The following is a 5,160-nucleotide window of genomic DNA, read 5'->3' as shown; positions in this document are numbered from 1 at the left end:
CGGAGCCAGCCTGGTAGCACAGTTGGCTTCAGGAGCTGCTCGCTGCCATGGCACCCATGGCACCCACCATTTTTCCTCGCCGAAAGTCCCCATATGATGTGTCATATGGCGAGGAAAAATGGCGGGCACCAGAGCAGCAAGCAGCTCCTGAAGCCATCCAGAGCCAACTGCGCTACCAGGCTGGCTCCGGTCTGCTGACTGCCGCTGCCGAAGGGGAACTGGGGACATCCAGTGGAATAGCTCTGCCCCCTTCCTCCTTTGTTTTGACTGATTGGGGGAGGCTCAGGAGTTGCAGTTGTTCCCAGTCTTTTAAAAACTCTGTGCATTTATGTTTCACAGGGTGCGAAAGAAGGGCTATGCACCTTTGCCTGGCAGAGAAACCGTGTGCCTTGCACCCCTCCTGGGCAATGCCCGCCTGCCTGCGACTCCCGAGCCTCCCCCGATCTGTCAAAACAAGGGGGGAAGGGGGCAGATCATCGGGGAAGGCTTGGGATATGCATGTGTGCTTGGGCAGAGGGTCTTTTGCCTCTCCATCCCCACTACTGACTCCCTGTTGCTACTCAGCTTCAAAAAAAATAAAAGTGTCCCTGGGTTCATTGAAAAAAATCTGGTAACCTTACACTGAGGTCCAGTTCTGAGGGCATTCTGGCGATTCCCTCCCTTCAAGAAATGAGGTTACAGGGAACCAGGCAAAGGGCCTTCTTGGTAGTGGCACTCGCCTTGTGGAACGCCCTCACACCAGATGTCAAGGAAATAAACAACTACCTGACTTTTAGAAGACATTTGGAGGCAGCCCTGTTTAGGGAACTTTTTAATGTTTGATCTTTTATCATGTTTTTAATGTTCTGTTGGGAGCCACCCAGAGTGGCTGGGGAAACCTAGCCAGATCGGTGGGGTATAAAAATAAATTATTATATTATTAATTTATTATCTTTGCAAGGAAATGCAAATACAGAACAAAGCAGAAGGCTCAAAGCTTTATTACCTGACAAAATATTTACACAGCGAGGTGTCCTCTCCGTTGTGGAAGTTGACCCTGGGAAGATATTCTCCAGTTAGCACTCACATATCCCAAATACCTGGCCTAGAGATCCCATACAAGCAAAAATTGGAAGAAAGTGAGGCCTGTGCAAGCATGTGTAGCTTCTCAGGATTTCTTCTGTTTTAATACTTCTCTGGATTGTAATTTCTCCTTCAGGTTGCAATCCTTTTCCTCAATTGCTTTCTTTCCATTGGCCTTCTCGGAATTGTCTTCTCAGTTCCAGTTGGTTTTCTTCACAGTTAGCTTCTCTGCCCAGATTGCCTTCTCGGAATTGGAATTGAGAGGGAACTGTTTTTATTCTGTAGTCACAAGTCCTGGCGAGCAAAATTTCTCCCCCATAGAATCCTGGAAGTAAATTGGCTTGTAAAAAATGGCAGTCTTCCCTGCCAGGGCCCAGGTTCGAAATGTCTCAATATTCTTCTTCTCTCCACATGCACGGGAACTTTTCTTAAAATAGCAAAGAGTTTAGATGTCTCATCTGCTAGGCCAAACCTGTGTCTTACCCATCTGCAAGCAAAATCTGTCCAGAATTTACAGGAATGTAAATGTTCTGGCCATTTTGGTTTGGTTTCAAGGCTGGAATTACTCTGCAAAGGTGAAGGTCTAACTCATGAATCCTCAACCTGTGGCCCTCCAGATGTTTTGGCCTACAACTCCCATGATCCCTAGCTAACAGGATCAGTGGTCAGGGATGATGGGAATTGTAGTCCAAAACATCTGCAGGGCCAAAGGTTGGGAATGCCTGGTCTAACTAGGTTAAAACACAACTTTTCTTAGCTTTTAAAAGGATAGAATAAAGAGGTATGATACATGGTTTTAACGGCAGATGTGACTGTATCATAAAGGGTAAGGTAAAGGTAAAGGGTCCAGTCGTGACCGACTCTGGGGTTGTGGCGTTCATCTCGCTTTATTGGCCGAGGGAGCCGGCGTACAGCTTCCGGGTCATGTGGCCAGCATGACTAAGCTGCTTCTGGCAAACCAGAGCAGCGCACAGAAACACCGTTTACCTTCCCGCCGGAGCGGTACCTATTTATCTACTTGCACTTTGACGTGCTTTCAAACTGCTAGGATGGCAGGAACAGGGACCGAGCAACGGGAGCTCACCCCGTCACGGGGATTCGAACTGCCGACCTTCTGATCGGCAAGTCCTAGGCTCTGTGGTTTAACCCACAGCGCCACCCGCGTCCTATATCATAAAGGGTAAATGTCTCTAATAAACATTAATTTACCAGGTTGCCAAGCTGGCCCTAGTGTTTCTGTTTATTAGGGTTGGAAAGTTACTAAAAGCATGCTTGAAAAACCCAAGATGTATTTTAATTTTCAGATTAGCACAAAAAACGATGTTGCCCTGTTGAAACGTCTCTCTCTCTCTCTCTCTCTCTCTCTCTCTCTCTCTCTCTCAAGTTACACAAAGCACCTATTCTCTTCTGTGGCTTTTGCCAATAAAGCAAAAGCTTACTTGTAATTGTAGAGAGTTAACTATATTGGAACCCCTTCCGCAATCTAGCCCTCTCATGTTTGGAGATGTTTACTTACATATATATTTTTACATTTGTAACCCAGTCTTCCTTGCTAAGGAGCCCTGGGTTGCAAATACCCAAGCTGTCAAAGCCATGCAACGAAAAATAATATAGGTCTTGTTTAAAAACAAGTAAAAGCTGAGGGAAAACGCGGGAAAGGTGCTATTGAGAGAAACATCACAGAGCTTGGGTGCTCCAGAACCCTTTTGTGCGGAGTCCAGTGTCTCAGGGACGCACAATAAGTTCGGTTCCATCCCACACACGGAACCAAGGGAGAACCTTTCCCCCTCCAAAAGCAGCTGAACTGAACGTGTAGATTGTGGTCTGGGTTTCCGGATCGAAAAAATCCACCTGCCCTGCAGTGTAGTCCAAAAACACACGGATCCACTGTGGCCTCCTGCTAACGGAGAGGCGTGTGTGTTGTGGGGAGGTGAAAGCTATGTAGTTCCCAAGTCCCTCATATTCTCCTATCCCCCAGATGCCTGCAGCAGGGCTGAAGTCTGTCAGCCCCTCTCTCTTCACAGACTCCTTGGCCACCCCCACTGCCCATTCCCCCTTGCCCTGCACGCCAACCTCCCAGCAGTGTTTGCCTGAAGTGAATCCTTCCCTCCCCAGCACAAAAGCGCGCTGGTTAAATCTCTTGGCGCTGTTGGGAAAGGTCTGCTCCACCTCTCCCCATCGCACACTTTTCTCATCCTTGGATACCACCAGCCGCCGGTGGGCCGTGTCTGGATCCAGAGTCACACGGGCTGCAAGAAAAGGAAAGGAAAGGAAAAGATCAGATCGTAGGATGGTAGAATCCTGCCCTAGGAGAAGACTCAGTGGCTCTCGCCGATAGACTCTGTACCAGCTGTTAGATCCCACTTTCTGAACCTTGGGGAAACAGATTTGATCAATCAAGGGAGATTATATTTGCAACTATCAAGGTGCAATAGTGAAAGGCGAAGCATCACCTCACCTCCTTCAGGGGTGGGGGACTTCTTTTTTTAGCCTTGGGGGTCCTGCTCCCACATGAGGAACCTTCCGCAAGCTTCATGCCTCAGGTTGGCAGTGTTAGGATTCCTGCTCCGTGTTTGCAGTCATGAGATGGTTGTCTATCACATGAGGGTGTATGTTTTCATTCCACAGCGTGGGAAGTGATGGAGACAGGATGTTTTGTGTTACTGTGTTCCGTGAAGTGGGACTATTGTCCATTGTTCTTTCTCTTTTTGCTGTCTGATGAGAAAGAGGAAGGAGCTAAGTCAGAATGCTCCGAGTGTATTATATGTAAATAAAGTAGATTAGCCAAAATGCTGAGCTATTGAGTCTGTTACGTGAACCGCCAGTACTCTGCGGATCCCAAAGTGTGCTGATGCTTCTTGGTATCAGTTGCTGTGATGTTCAGGCTGAAGAAAGCTTTTGAAGCTCCCAAACAACTGACCAGGAGGGAGAAACCATGCCAGTCGGGCATGTGTCTCTGCCAGGGTCCTACACAAGAGTAGGATGATCCTAACAGGCCGATCAAAAGGCGGAAGCGGGCAGAGCAACTGTCTTGTAGGCTTACGTCTCAACTGTACAAAATAATTCAGAGGTTTCTATGAATATCTCTCTCCCTTTTCCATCCAGGCAAGCCAGAAGCCTTACCACAGTTGAAGAAGCCATTTCAGTAAGGTGCAAACAAAACACAGGAATGTGACAAGATAGATTTAGTGAGGTATGTAGCCTGAGGAGACACCTAAGGGCCAGATAGGGAGGCACAGAGAGCTGCAGTTGAGCCTGAGGCCTGAGGTTCCCGTCGTTTTTCATTTCCTCACATTTCATTGTGAGGCAATCCTCACACATCTATTACGGAGGGAGCTTTCGTGGACCACAGGCCATTTCAAGAGAGGCTTCATGAGTGCTGTTGCTCCCAGTTCCTGCTTGTGGGCTCCCTGTAGGCCACTGGTCTTTAACTGGTGGGTTGAAACCCACAACTGGGTCGCAGTTTGACCCGAGCAGAATGACCACCTTGCTAACAATACAGAAAAATATTAAGAATCAGAAGTTCAGGACAGGATTTGTGTTCCAAGAGAGGCAAAGAGAAGGAGATGAAATTACCTGCTGGACTTCCTGGGAGCGAGTCACATGAATTGGGCAAAGTCCGTGAGCAGGAACCGTCTTCTATGTTTTTTATCTGGAAAACTTTCAACATAGCTCAGGTTAGGGCAGGGATGGAGAATCTGTGACCCACCACAGATGTCCTTAGGGAACCCCTGTTCAGCAATAGCAGACAGCTATGGTCTAATCTGGGCAATCCATGGTTGCCCTAGTCCATCCACAGAAGAAAACATGGTACCATACTGCTTTAAAAGTATAGTGCAGATGGGGCCTTTATTTTTATTTTTAAAAACCAAGAAGTGGCCAAGAAGCATTGGCAACAAGAAAGAAGAGGCTGTTTTCCAGACATTTTTAAGGGCAACGTGATTCCCCCCCCCCCTTGGCTCACCTACATAATCTCTTAAAAACGATATTTTCTGAGGTATTTTTAATAGCTAGGACTACAGTGGTACCTCGGGTTACAGACGCTTCAAGTTACAGACTCCGCTAACCCAGAAATAGTACCTCAGGTTAAGAACTTTG

Source organism: Podarcis tiliguerta (genome assembly GCF_965153285.1).
Source record: "Podarcis tiliguerta genome assembly, chromosome: 2".
NCBI classification, from domain to species: Eukaryota; Metazoa; Chordata; class Lepidosauria; order Squamata; family Lacertidae; genus Podarcis; species Podarcis tiliguerta.
Note: the sequence above shows the minus strand (reverse complement) of the source record.